Consider the following 15,538-nt stretch of genomic DNA (forward strand, 5'->3'; position numbering starts at 1 on the left):
TCAGGCTCAAGTGAAACATGTTTGGCAAGTATCCTTCATAGATGATATACACTTCACACTGCATCACCACAGGAGACGTAACATCACACTGTCCTACTATCGGTGATGCCACCTATGACCATTTGACTAAGGCAGTGACTACCAGATACCTCCACTGTAACTATTTTTCCCCTTTAAAACCGTGAATAACCTATGGAGTGATACTCTGATAAGACCATACTGTTCTGCAAAATCTCATGGGATACTGGTATCCCATGTGATCTCTAAAAGCTATAAAAGTCAAGATTACATATGAAAAATCTAGGATCAGATCAATGTTCATTCCTCTATATTGCCTTTCTAATGCTCAAATGCAAAAGCAAGATGTATTTCTAGCCCAGGAATACAGGCATTTTCACCAGAGAGTCAATACTGTCTTGGTCTGTTTGCTTCCTGTGCCCCAAGGCAGGCCCTCTGAGACCTGCAGACAAAAACAAACTCAAATTCTCTCTCATGAGAACAGGCACACATGAACAAGAGCAGGCAGGCCTCCACTACCCACCTACCCATGGGGATTATGAAAAGCAGGGACTACAGACTAAATAACTAAACATGCTTGCCTCCGTTGCAATGAATGAAGAAAGAAATCTTTAAAGGTTTATTCAAATTCTCAGAACATCCCTACATCATTTGTCATAAAAGTGTGTTCAAGTCAAATTCATGGTTTGATGAAGGAAGTAGTCATTAATATTATGAATTTTCTTTGTGCTTGTGCCTTTGCTATCAACTCATTGAAGACTTAGAAAAAACTGAATCAGGTGATGAAGACTGTTTATTATAATGCAATGAGATAGCTAGATCATAAAATGCATGAAGGAATTACTGAGCTGCTTCCTCAGAACAAAGGGTGTCTGGAATTAAACAGTTGTGAGGGACACCACCTCCTGAACACCAAGCTTGTCGCTAAGTTGACAAGATAATACTCTCTTATTTGAGTGGCAAGAAATCTACTCCCAGTGAACTTGACACTTTAGGACGGCTTTGCTAAAGGAAGTTCCAGTATTCTGTTTCAGAAGAACATGTGGCATGGGCAGATGGCAACAGAAGACTACACTTACTTCTCATCGCTAAGGCAGCCCTGAGCGAGCCAGAGCTGGGTTGTGAAGAACTGTAGAGCTATCTGGTCAAAAATAAATCACAATTTAAAAAATGATTCATCGATTTTGAGGCATATGAATCACGTTTTAAATTTCTGCAGCTACTTATGCTCTATCCATCACCAACCTGCCTCAGTTTCAAGAGTTACTGATTAACCTAAAAGCAAACTATGCCCACCAAGCCCCTACATTCTAGGGTAAACAGATCCCATCTGGTAGAACCAACCTCAACCTCATCTCCCGAACCACCTCTCATCTCACCTCCATCCCCAACCATTCCTACTTCTTTTCCTCACACTGCCATCAAAACTCTAAACTGAGCACTGAAGCTTCTCATTGTTCATAAATTAAAATACCCAGAAGAAGAAACAAACATGCTTTCCCAACTAGAAGATGAACTGTCACAATATGGGGATCAGTAAGCTGTGCTGAGTAAGTGTGAAGATCTGAGAGTCACACTAACTAGGGAAGACCCAGCTCCCCCATTTATTAACTGTAACCTTAAGGAAATATGTACCTCTTTCCAAATCAGAATGTCCTTGTTTGTAACATTATCCCCCTCCTTATATCAATGCATAGATTATAGAAAAGTTTCCACCTGTCACACAAATGCTCTTGACCAGGTCACCAAAACTTCCCCATTGCTAAACCCAGTGTCAAGTCATAATCCGCATCTTTCTTGACCTACCAACAGCATTTGGCATAGTTCATACTTCCTCTCCCTTGAAACACTTTTTCACTTGGCCCCCAAGTCTTCACACTTTCCTGCTTCCTTTAGTCTCCATGGCTTTAGTCTCCATTTTTCCTCATTTTCTGACCTTTAAATATTGGCATACCCAGAGCTTAGTCCTTGGACTTCTCTCCTCTGGCAATACTCCCTCCCTCCCTCCCTCAGTGATCTCACCAAGCCTCGCAGCTTTAAATACCAGCTATACATTAACAATTTCCCAGTTTCTAGCTGGTGGCTCTCTTCTGATTCCACATATGCAGTTTCCTACTCAACATTTCCATCTGGATAGCTTATAAGCTTCTCAAGCTTGACATGTTCAAAAGTGAGTCTCCAGTCTTCTTCCCTAAATCTGCCCCTCCCACAGTCTTCCCCATCTCAAGTAAGGGCAAGTCCATCTTTAGAGCTCCTTCAACCACTTTAGGTCTCTGCTAAAATGTCATCTTCTCAGTGAGGCCTTTCCTGAGCAGCATAAATTGCAAAATCCACCACCCCAATGGTATTTTATTATACTTCTCCAGAGCACTTACAATCATTTAACATACGAAGTGTTATTTATTTCTTGTCTGAATCTGCCACTATAACAGAACCTCCAAGAAGGTGATGATTTATGTTTGTTTTGTTCTATACTGTATTCCCAGAGCCTAGAATTTCTGCCACATATGAGGTACCCAAATATTTACTGAATAAATGAACAAAGTAATGAATGATGTTCGTTTGCTTGGCTTTAAAAATTTTGTACCCTTCAATAAATTAAAATACATCTTGATTTTACATGCTTCAGATTTCAGAGTTTCTTTTCAATGAATTTTTCTATAATGCCAACAATTAATACAAGTCTCCTTAATCAAATCCCTGTTAATGTACTAATTGCTTTTCCCCAGCTGCAGGTTGCACCTATATTCTAGCCTCTTTTACTCTGTGACACATACACAAGACATGTCTTAGGACTTATGCAGCAAATCACCTAACATGGTTTACTTTAACTGATCGCTACCACACTCACCAAGGCCTGTTAGTGAATCACAAAACTGTCTCAAACTAAGTAAACTGATATTGCATTAGAGCGAACTTTTCATTCCCATTAATGGTGGTTTTTTACTGTTTGTTTGTATTCGAAATGTTCAGAAAAAAGAAGAGCCCTTAAGGAAGACAGCCAAATAAAAAACTTGAATGTGAGAACAGAAGATAACTGGCACATTCTATCAATCTGTTATCATTGACATATACTAACTACCAACATTCAGAGAGAAATATGTATGTGCAAAACACTAGTAAAATGTTTTCAGTGAGTTTGAAGGGTCATAAATTACAATTGCTAACTGAATGGGAGGCAGTGGTTAAAAAGCCACGTCTTTCCAGTAGTTTTCTATTCTACAAGAGCCTACAGAATAACTCTCAGTACTTCAGAAATTTTCTCCTCCCTGAACTGACCAGGGCCCTAACATTTTATTGTTCCAACATTTTTTGACGACTACTAACACAAGCAACCATCAGCCCAAAAAACCTACATTTTCATTAAACATCACCAACACATTTTGGAAAAGATGCCTAATTTTATTTAAAATATTTACTATTTTATGAATATCGTGCATATGTTACTTAATAGAAAACAAAAAAATTCCACTTGGACAGGACTTCCTGAATGCAGTCATGGTCTAGGACTTCTTCCAACAATATCTTTTGTGCTCTTATCAGCAAAGTGGCTTTAAGTATCAGATACAGATCAAGGCAAATGAATGTGCACAGAGTTCAAATTCTAAGTTAACATCACAATCATAGTATCTATAAGCAGAAAGGTAAGGTACCCTCTTATTGATGACAGGATCTCACTGAGCCATACATAAGCTCTCAGTTGGTTCTGCCCATGATCACTGGCATGCATATATGTAAGATTATGAACTCTCTGTAAAGGGCAACAATGAATGGACAAAATGGGACTAGAACCTATAAACCCCCATACTCTAATCATTGAGTTTATCCGAGGCAACAAACAAAACAGTGTCACAGAGAAATGTAACAGATAAACCAGGAATAAAAGCACTACCTAATTCCAGGCTTAACTCTACAAGTACCAAAACTATTTCAAGATTTCTACTATGGATTTTGATCTCTGTCTAGTAGAACACACACCCACAAAGGTAGAATATCAATATATGAAAATCAATAGCATTTTCTTCTATCAGCAATAATCTACTTTAAATTAGTATCTATTCATGATATTTTTTAAAACTGCAAAAAATGTCTTCATGCTCAGTCATAAACGGAAAGCCATTCCATGCTCTTGGATAGGGTGATCTAATATTATAAAAATGTCAATTCTCCCCAAAATAAACCTATAAATTCAATGCATACTAAATCAAAATTCTAGTTGTGCTGTCTTTAGAAACTCTAGCTCCAAAATATATAGGAAAGAATAAAAATCCACAAATAGTTAAGCCAACTTTGAAAATGGACAAAGAATGGAAAACTTGCCTTACAAGAAATTTAACATCATTAGCCATTTGGGAAACATAAATTACGACCACAATGAATTATAGTGACAATTACCAAATGCTGGAGAGGATGCAAAGAAACTCAATCTCTCATACATTGCTGGTGGGAATGTAAAATGGTGCAGCCACTCTGGAAAACAATTTGGCAATTTCTTCAAAAACTAAATGTACACTTACCATACCACCTAGCAATCATATTCCTAGGCATTTATCCCAGAAAATGTGAAAAATCATACCCACAAAAAAAACTGTACAAGAACCTCCATAGGCAGCTTTATTTGTAATAGCAAAAAACTGAAAACAGCCCCAATGTCCCAGTGAATGTTTAAACAAACTGTGGTACATATATACCATGGAATACTACCCAAATTACACAACAATTTGGACGACTCTCAAAAATTGTCTCACCCAACAATTCAGATGAATCTCAATCTCAAAAACTCACATGCTGTATAATTCCATTTATACAGCACACTTGTAATGATCAAACTATAGATGGAAATTGACTAGTGAACAGGGGTTAGAGATAACAGAGGAAGGGAGACGGAACTGACTTGAAAGGGGTGGCACAAAGGAGGTCTTAGTGGTGATAGAGTAGTTCTGTATCTTGACTGCAGTGGTGGTTACAGGTATCTACCTACACAGGTGATAAAATGGCATAGAACTATATACAGGCATTGTACCAATGTCAATTTCTTGGTTTTGCTATTTCACCATAGTTGTATAAAATGTAACAACTGAGGGAAATTGAGTGAAGTTATATGAAATGTAACCATTGGGGAAAGCAGACCTCTCTGTACTAGTTTTGCAACTTCTTTAATCTATCATTATTTCAAAATAAAGCTAAAACAAAATAAATAGGAAAACTTTCTCATGTAGGAAAAAATAACCATACAAAGCCACAGTACTAAAACAGCATGATATTAGAGCAAGAGCAAACAAATAAGCCAAAGGAACAGAATACAGTTTTCAGAGCTTATATGAGAGGTTAATATACAGTAAGTGTGGCACCACTTATCTGTGGGGAAAGGAGAGAATGACACTAGGAAAACTGGCACACTATACGGAAAATAAACTGGATCTCTACCTTGTGACATGTAAAAAGACACTCTGGATGTATTCACGACCTATAAATTTAAAGGAAAACTATAAAGTTAGTAGTACATAAAATAGGAGAGTAACTTTGTGACACAGAATTGGGGAAAGACTTCTTAAACAAAACCCCCAAAACAAAACCATAGGCAAAAAAATTTTAATTTGATTATATCAAGTACAAAATTTGTTCAATGAAGGGCATCATAAAAAAAGTTATAGACAAATGACAGAATAGGAACAGATACAATATTTAAAGGACTAGTATGTAGGAAATACAAGGAGCTTCTGAAGATCAACAAGAAAAGGCGTGAAACCTCAAAATAAAAAATGGGTAAAGGAATAAACAATTTTACAAAAGGGAAAACCCGAAAAGATAAAATGCCCATGAAGAAAGGCTCAAACTCATGAGTAATAGTGGAATGTAATTTAAAATGAGATTTCACTTTGTATCCATTAGTCTGGAAAAAGCAGGGGGCTGGATAACCCTAAGCACTGGTGGGGATACAAGGATATAGAAACTCTCCTGAACCGCCTGCAGGTGTACAGAGCACGGCTGCTTGTTCTGGAACACAATCTGGCAATCCTTCAATAAAATATATGAAAACCCTATGATCCAGAAATCACATAGCTGGATATATATCTCAAAGAAAGCATCATAGAGGTCAAAAAGGTATGTTTATCACAGTATTGCCTAAAGTGGTAGGAAAATGAACGTTACATGGGTATCCACAAATAGGACAGTCAGCATGTAAACCGTAGTAGATGGAAATTCTGAAGTACTGTGTAGCAGTTAGAAGCAATGGACAGCAACACAAAGAGATCCTTAAATAGTAGATGGTAGGGAGCGAAAAAACTTTAATGAGATCATGCATGATATCATCTCTATAAATTTAAAATGTGGGCGCCCAGGGGGACTTCCCTGGTGGCGCAGTGGTTGGGAGTCGGCCTGCCAGTGCAGGGGACACAGGTTCAAGCCCTGGTCCGGGAGGATCCCACATGCCGCAGAGCCACTAGGCCCGTGCGACAGAACTGCTGAGTCTGTGCTCTAGAGGCCGCGAGCCACAACTACTGAGGCCCGCGCACCTGGAGCCCACGCTTCACAGCAGGAAAGGCCACCGCAATGCCAAGCCCGCGCACCGCCATGAAGAGTAGCCCCCGCTCGCCGCGGCGGAGAGGGCCCGGGCGCAGCAACAAGGACCCGACGCAGCCAAAAATAAAATAAATAAATAATTAAATAAATTTACATAAAACGCGGGCACCCAAAACAACACACATTTAATAACACACACCAACAGAAGGATACACATCATACATGTCGGAATGGTTGTCTATGGGTTGGTGGGCAAGGGAAGGGAGTGGAAACTGGATATAAAAGACAGTGAATGGAAAAAAACCGGAGACACACGTTGCACAGCCCAATGATGATGACTGAATTGAAAAAACCAACTCGACCCTCTGCACTTGAGGTACAAAACACTCTGAGGACTCACCAAACATAGACACCACTAAGGCTAAACGTCATCCTACCTTCCGATGGCAAAGGCACAAAACCAGCTCACTACTCTTAGAGTTTGCGATGCTAAGCCTGTTACACAGCTAGACCTCCTCACTGCCTCTGCCTCAAGACAGAGCTTATATCCAAATAAAAACCAAAGGAAATTGTAAGATCTCACTCAGTCCTTGAACCAGTCCGCGTTCCTGTTTCTTGCCTTTGGTGAATGTCTGGAGTTAGGGGCTACCTCCGAGGTTCAATAACTCACTGAGTCCCACCCTAACCACTGAGCTGAGACCTGCAGAGCCCCCACTCTCTTAGCTGAGCTGCCTCCGAGGTGGAGTACCCAGGGTGGACACTGGGGCACAGGCAGCCATGATAGCTGCCGGAAGCTGGGGTGATGCTCTCCCCACTTTACTGAAGAGACTGTGGGTAACATTTGCCAGTTGTCACTTAGTTATTATTTTGTGTTGGAATATGAACCTTAGTCCCAGGATCTGTGCTTTCTACAGCTTCGCTATACTAAGATGGCTCTGAACTTGAACCCAAGTGTAAATAAAGGTTGGTATTCCCCCCTATTAAAAAAAGAAAAAAAGGCTAACTATCTCAAAATTTAAGTTCCCACGGTGATATTCAAACAAGGCAAAGCCCAGTCCCTTTGAGTTATACAATTATCAAGATCTTTTAAAATTTAGCTACAGGTGGCAATAAGAAAAAACAAAGTGTACACTCCGGTCTTGCTGCTAAGTAGGGTTTGGAGCATTTTTTAAATAAAGATTGACACTTAAATGAATTTCTCACAATAATCTCTGAAAATTAACAAGGCATGTGTGGAATCTAAAATATGACACAAATGAACTTATCTACAAAGCAGATACAGACTCACAAACATAGAGAACAGACTTGTGATTGCGAAGAGGGAGGGTGGGTGGGGGAGGGATAGACTGGGAATTTGGGATTAGCAAATGCAAACTATTATATATATGTACAACTGAATCACTTTGCTGTACACCAGAAACTAACACAACATTATAAATCAACTGTACTTCAATTAAAAAAAAAATTTTTTTTTTTCTGGTCACACCACGCGGCATGCAGGACCTTAGTTCCCCGACCAGGGATCGAACCCGCGTCCCCTCCAGTGGAAACAGGGAGTCTTAACCATTGGACCACCAGGGAAGTCCCTTAATAAAATACATTTTTTTTAAAAAAGGAAATTAACAAGGCATTTACTACGTATTTATACTGTTCTGTTTGCCCAATTTGAAATAACTAAGATCTGTTATTTTGGAAGAAATCAAGGCAATCTTTGACTCTTTGCAATAATACAGGCATTTCAACACATTATTTTCACTTTTAAGCTGTCCTCCACCTCCATACTGTCACAAGTTACTTATAAAGAAATGTGTGTGTGTGTGTATATTTCAAAAAACTCAATCAAGTTCTCTCAGATAACAGGCAATTCTTGACATCCTGCCCATAAAGCCCTAAACAATAAACGCCGGAAAGAGTCACAGGTTGCCTTTTTTGGCTCCTGGCAAATGCTACTGCAAAAGCAAGCTGTAGCTCTCACTGAACCCTAAAATCAGCGGCATCAACAATTCCAGTGCTGTCTCTGATGCAACTGGAGCTGCCATAGTTTCAAATTCTAGGACCTGAGAAACTGACACAGCAAGTGAATCAAAACATAAAACGCAATTTTTGAATCCAAGGCAGGGTATTGCTAACTCCAAACATATAGCTTCAGAACGCTGGGACCCACTAATAAGGGAGCGGGAGTAGCAGGAATCCTCTTAGACCAAGTCTTAGGGCAAAGGGATGAGAGTGGGCAGGTGTACTAACAGACGTCTCAGTACCTTAGGCAAGGGCAAACTAAAGAGTACCAGGAGAGGCTAAGCGTACCCCAAAAGCAAGCACAGCATTTCCCAAAAGCACTGTTAAGAACCACCCACCCCTCAGCATTAAGCATCTCACCCCGTTTAGACTGCCACTGAGGGCAAGGCGGTCCCATCTCAAGACCAAAGCCAGTGTCACCAGTAGCAAATGTCACTCACTAGGCCAAGGAGTCCCAGAGACCCCTGGCAGGACCCACGCTCCAGGCACAGGCGCCTAGTCGTGGGCCTGAACCTGCACGCGCGGCACAGACCAGAGCTTCCAGCAGCAGTGCTCTGACAGCTGGCACCGCCCCCAGTTGGAGCGGAGCTGTGACCCTTGACCCCCGGCCTCTGACCTCCACGTTGAGGGCACATTCCGCGCTGGGGTTCCCCCCGGGGAAGCTCGAAAGCCCTTTACCTGTCACAGCTTCATCTTATGCCTCGATGTTTTCTGTCCCGCCACCTGCAGGCGTCCTGGCAAAGAGGACAAAGCGAGGACGTATCCAGAGAGGAGGTGGGGTGGGCAAATCCTGGTGGGAAAACTTTGGACTGTAACCGCAGCCCAGCCTCCGTCTCTCTAGAGAGGCTGCAAGATGCCGTTGCCGCCGCCACCGCCACCGCCACCGCCGCTGCAGTAAATCAGCTGACACCAGCCAACTGCCGTGACTTTCCCGGCAACTGTCGCAAAAATGAGGGGGAGGGAAACTCCTCTCATTTCCCTACAAGCCTGGCCTAGGCCGGCACGGAAAGAGCGGCCTGCGTTACCATGGAGACCAAACGGAGGCGACCATGTCAGCTGTGGGCAGGGAGTGCACGGCGGCCATTTTGGTTATGGGAAGGCTGGTCTAGGCTCTGTTTTCGCCTCGGAGTCCCATGTTGGGAGGACCAAGATGGAGGGATGGATGAAATGGCAAGTCTAGGTGTTTGTGTCCTGTGACCAGGATGTTGAAGATTTAGTCTTCTGCTCCCGAGACTCGGTCCAGACTGCTGGAAAGTGTTAGCTCTGGGACTTGGTTACTGTTTTCCTCTGACCCCGATCTTGGCTGTTGGCCCCGATGCACAGGGCCAGAGGAGGAACTCGGCTACTTGACTAGGGGAAGTCTGACCTTGTGCAACATTCCTGTACAGGAGAGAGAATGAATGTACACTCGTGTGGGCGGCAAAGAGTGGTGGACGTAAGTTCTGCATTCAGAGAGGCATGTATTCGGATCCCGGTTCCTCCACTGCACACTGTTAGTGTCATCTGGGGCATCTTGCTTTTTCTCTTTTTTCTCCTCAATATCCCCACATACGAAATAGGCATAATAACCTCGTGGATGTCTAGAAGGTTAAACGAGCTCAATAGATGTTAATTACTTATTATGCTTGCTTATCTGCCTCCCAAATATTTGGTGAATGAGTGAATGAATGAATGATAGCCAAGGAAAAAACTGGTGCCATGCTGGTGACCAACAGTCAGTTGTGTTAAAAAGATAGACAATATATTCATTCCCTGGCTTTGTTTTTCCTTTGTAATCTCACTAATGGGTTTATAGGACAAGTAAGAATTCTACTGCAGTCCTCAGAAGTTACTGTGTGTATGAATCACCTGGGGAGCTTGTTCAAATGAAGTTTCTGATTCCGTAGGTCTGGAGTGGGGTCTGAGATTCTCCCATTCTAACAAGCTCCCAGGTAATGCCCATTCCTGCTGGTCCTTGGATCACACCTTGATTAGCAAAGTCCTCTTGGATGGGCCCTGAAGCAGCCAATTAAGGCATCAGAACAGAGAAACAACTCCTTCAGATTGGATCATTTCTTTGTTAATTTACCAAAAGAGAGCTAAGTGTTGGTTTGGTCAGTAGGCTTCCTATTTTATTATTCCTGCTGTATGCACAACATAGAAATTGTGAGTTAAGTTTCATTCAAGGATCTTACTGAGGACTATAGACCTGGAAATAGACTCTCAGTAGCTCTGAGGGGACTGCTCCTAAGAGGCTGGGGAGTAGCCAGTTTATAAGAATGAAATTTTGGGGACTTCCCGGGCAGTCCAGTGGTTAGGACTCGGTGCTTTCACTGCCAAGGCCCCGAGTTCAATCCCTGGTCAGGGAACTAAGACCACACAAGCCTAAGATCTCGCAAGCCACGCAAGCGAGGGGGCGGGGGGCAAGGGGTGGGAGGGTGGCTGAGTGCACCTTGGCTGGGGAATACATGGGTCAAGCATACATCTTCCTAAAAGATTATTGCTAATCACACACACACACACACACACACACACACACAAAGGTATCTCAAGTTAATGATTTTAGTGCTTTTCTGTGTATGGGAAGATGCAAGAATATTCCTTAGAAATGCATCTTTATTATTTAGGGGCCATACATCCAAAGCACAGAATGCTCCATCCTATTTTTCTCCACTCTGAATTCCCCTCAGGGCAGTGGGTTATATTAACCCTTAATATAACTGGATGATGAGCAAGACTCTTCTTTTTGTTTACATATTCACTCCTTTTGGTCATAAAGTTGACCATGTTTTGGGAGGCATTTTATGACCAATTTGTCCCACAGCACTAGGAATGCTCATTCCTGGGTCAGACAAGGATTTTGTTGAAAGGCTATTCAAATGCTATATCTGGATTAGGCCCTGTTAATAACCTAAAAATTCTCTGGATTATGTTTTTTTTTTTTTTTTTAATTTATTTATTTATTTATTTATTTTTGGCGTGTTAGGTCTTCGTTTCTGTGCGAGGGCTTTCTCTAGTTGTGGCGAGCGGGGACCACTCTTCATCGCAGTGCGCGGACCTTTCACTGTCGTGGCCTCTCTCGTTGCGGAGCACAGGCTCCAGACGCGCAGGCTCAGTAGTTGTGGCTCACGGGCCTAGTTGCTCCGTGGCATGTGGGATCTTCCCATACCAGGGCTCGAACCCGTGTCCCCTGCATTGGCAGGCAGATTCTCAACCACTGCGCCACCAGGGAAGCCCTGGATTATGTTTTTTACTAGTCTGTTATGATCCAGGAATTGTTTCTCCCTTGTTGCTTTTTCCTATATCTGGAGTTGTACTATTATAGGTAATTTTGTATAGAGCTATATATGTGATCAATTGCCTCAAGACAATTAGCCATCATTAGTTTTGTCAGAGATCTGGTTACACATCAAGTAATGGAACAACAAGGAACAACAATCTTATAAAATAGAATATAAGTAATATAGGTAGTAGCATTAATAAGGTCATAATATAGCAGCGAGACACAAAACATCTGAAAACAACAAAGAGAAAAAATTAAAACACTGATTAGTATGACTAGTTGTAATCAGGATAGCAATAAGCCAACTAATCCAGAGGGGAGCCAGATAGAGAAGCCAAATTCTGGAAAGATCAGGTAGAGAGAAAAGGATAAATGTCTTATCTTCATTTCCAAAGGTATAATTTATCAACTTGCTGCTCATCATATTTGGCATAAGAGGAAAGTTTTACTCTTATCTGGAAAAAAAAATAGTAAGAGCCAGTAATATTTAAGAGAAAAAGTCATAAAATTGTAAATTTTACTCATCAGTTCATTCAGTCACATGTAATTAATTCTTGTTGATTTAGATCTTTTGTTAGTAGTTTCATAAGCCATCAGGCTTTCCATTAAGTTTTGTTATTTCTCACCCAGTTCAGTGGTATAATCTAAAAATTATCAGAAACCTGTATGTGTCAAAAAGTCCTTTTTATGAATCTTCCTGAAGATCTTCAGTTTTGTAAATCATCAGAGTAAAACAATAACTGTCTATAAATGACAAAAGACTGAAAATGGCATGGTTAAAGATCTAATTACAATACAATTGACAGGAAATTTGGTTATTTCTGTGACACACAATACATTAAGATAATAACTAGATTTATGATTGATAACATACCAGGACATATCCTAATTTTAGTAACTTCATATAATAACACTTACCCACACAATATAAACTAAGAAGATTTATCATCACTATTTGACAATGTTTCCTATGTAATTTAACATACCAAATATGCCTAATTAGTTTAGTATCTCTCTTTGAGATGTTTCAGGAGCCCTCTGAAGCATCCCAAAGTTAGCTAGAGATCAAAAGAAATTCATTTAGAATTTGATTTGGGGAAGCTTGTCAAAGATATCAAAAGGTTTTTAAACACTTGGTCAAGTAGAATCATAGGTCACTGTGAAACAATACTTATTCAGTTAACCAAAGTGGCAATAAAAGATTTTAAAGGCAAAATACAGAAAGTTAACAGATTACTTAAAAGGCAAAGAAACTTTTTTCAATATGTTATCAAAAAGCAGATCAGTATTTTAAGAAAAATTTTTCTTTTTAACAAAGAGAGAAAATCAAATTCTAGTTTTGCACCACCTTACCTTTATTATTAAAATTTATTTACATACTTAAATTTATTCTACTCTTAGCCAGTCCTGACCACACACAGAATTCCTTTCTAAAGATTCCGTCTTTCTCACAAACCTTTTACAATGTTTTATATCTTTATTTGTCTGTCTCTTTTTCCCCCATTTAGAAATAACCAGACTTAAGACAAAATCACTTTCTTTTCCCTTAACAAAATGCATTTTTATTCTTTATCTCTTTTTTCCTTGCATCTGAAGATGTTTTCCTTATTAATTTAATTAATTAGACATATTAGAATTCTTAACCTTTAAAACCTTTAATTTGTAGCAAAAATTAAGAAATAAGTGATTATGAATTGTCTTATTAGCATTCTATAGATTGGCAAGCTTACAAATACCATTTGTGATTTCTAAAAAAAATTTGTTATAGAAAATTTCTCAGTGTAGCACCAAACATACTTATTAATAGTCCTGGGACTTCCCTAGTGGTCCAGTGGTTAAGACTCCACCCTCCCAATGCAGGGGGCATGGGTTCAATCCTTGGTCAGGGAACTAAGGGCCCGCATGCCGCACAGTGCGGCCAAAAAACAAATAAACAAACAAACAAAAATAGTCCTGAATATCTTTAGTTTCTCTGTAAAAGGAAGCCTATGTTCAGTAATTAATGCTTCAGTATCTTATTTTACTTGGTAATCATCTATATATTTAATAAACTTCTATCATTTAACTGAACTTAGCAAAACTTTAAAGTTTCAAGTTACCAAAAATCTGGAGAAGGTATTTTTAAGCAGATATACTGTTGACTGAAGAAAAAACAACCTAAAAGTTGCAAGTTAAATTTTATTTGGGGACCTTGTTGAGGACTCTAGCCCAGGGGAAAACCTCTCAAATAGCTCTGAGAAACTGCTTCGAAGAAGAAAGGAAAGAGCCAGGATATATGAGTCTTTTGCTGGAGGGAAAAAAAAAACCCACACATAGTCAAACATCAAAAAATTACAGCTAATCACAAAAACAGGCACCTCAAGTTAATGATTTTAGTGCTTTTCTATCTATGGGAAGATGCAAGAATCTGGGCTCATTGAAATTATTCCTTAGATATGCATCTTAACTATCTAGGGCCAGCATCCAAAGCAAATAATGCTTCTTGTCTTTCTCTATCCTGAATTCCCCTCAGGGTGCACCATTTGGGGGGGAGGGGTTCGAGGGGCTACAATGGCTGATGACTTGAACCTTGTTTACTGGAATGGCAAGCCACATTCTTTATTTACTGGAATGTCAGGCAACATTCCCTGTACACAATGCCATAAAACAAAATTACTTTTAAAGAGTTCACCTAAAAGCTCTTACCCCATTTACATCTATTTAATTTACTTGTTCCCAACAATTATGTTTAGCTTATGCATGAAAACTTCATGAGACATTAGACCAAGTCAGCCCTTATCCCAAGCTATTCTCCTTGCAATAAATTTCATAACAGAGGTAATATTTGATAACTTTTAGTAAACCTCAGTGCGTTAAAAGTAAGGCATGTCTGTATTAATTAAACCAATAAGCTTAATCTTTAATACTGAATATTAATTTAATATTGAATATCTCCCAGATCACATAAAGTTGAAATTCATTTGGGTTAGTTGGTATAACATTTAGAAATATTTAATTTATAAACATCTACTTTTAAGTAAATTAAATAGAGCTCTTTAACAAATTGATTTGGTAATACCATCTGGAGGTAGAGACAGATAAACAGCTGTAACCAGAGATCTCGCAGCTTCATTTTAAAACTTAGTCAAGAAACATGTATTACAATATAAAACTTACTAGTTTATAAATAACAGTGGAATAAGTTAAGTTTATCAGCTCAAATGGCTAAGGCTTTTTGCTACTTGCAGAAAAGACTTTTTTAAAATTAATTATTTAATTTATTTTTGGGCGTTCTGCGCAGCTTATGGGATCTTAGTTCCCCGACCAGGGATTGAACCTGCACCCTCAGCAGTGAAAGCGCAGAGTCCTAACCACTGGACCACCAGGGAATTCCCAGAAAAGACTTTTAAGATTTGCATTCATCCTTGGCAAAACCTTAAGGAGGCTGTGAATTAGATTTTGGGTGAGGGAGCCTTTCCAGCAGTTTGAATTTTATTTTTTAATCTTTTTAATTTTTTAATTTTTTTTGGCTGCGTTGGGTCTTCGTTGCTGCGCTCGGGCTTTCTCTAGTTGTGGCAACTCTTTGTTGCGGAGCACGGGCTCTAGGGTGTGCGGGCTTCAGTAGTTGTGGCACGCGGGCTCTAGAATGCAGGCTCAGTAGTTGTGGCTCACGGGCTTAGTTGCTCTGCGGCATGTGGGATCTTCCGGACCAGGGATTGAACCCATGTCCCCTGCATT

The 15,538-nt window shown here is 40.1% G+C and overlaps 1 protein-coding gene across 6 annotated transcripts in view; it reads right to left on the reverse strand.

The window, feature by feature from the left end:
• The window catches only part of WDR7 (WD repeat domain 7), a 366,979-nt gene extending 357,479 nt beyond the window's left edge, over window positions 1–9,500 (reverse strand). For 2 of the 6 annotated variants that reach the window (XM_082416400.1, XM_082416401.1), the window contains exon 1: window positions 9,238–9,500. The gene's annotated coding sequence lies outside the window, so the exon portion shown is untranslated. The remainder of the gene's footprint in view (window positions 1–9,237) is intronic. The other 4 variants (XM_082416402.1, XM_082416403.1, XM_082416405.1 and 1 more) reach the window with 4 other exon arrangements.
• Window positions 9,501–15,538: the final 6,038 nt, after the last annotated feature.

The sequence above is a fragment of the Balaenoptera physalus genome, assembly GCF_965194825.1.
Source record: "Balaenoptera physalus genome assembly, chromosome: 12".
Lineage (NCBI taxonomy): Eukaryota > Metazoa > Chordata > Mammalia > Artiodactyla > Balaenopteridae > Balaenoptera > Balaenoptera physalus.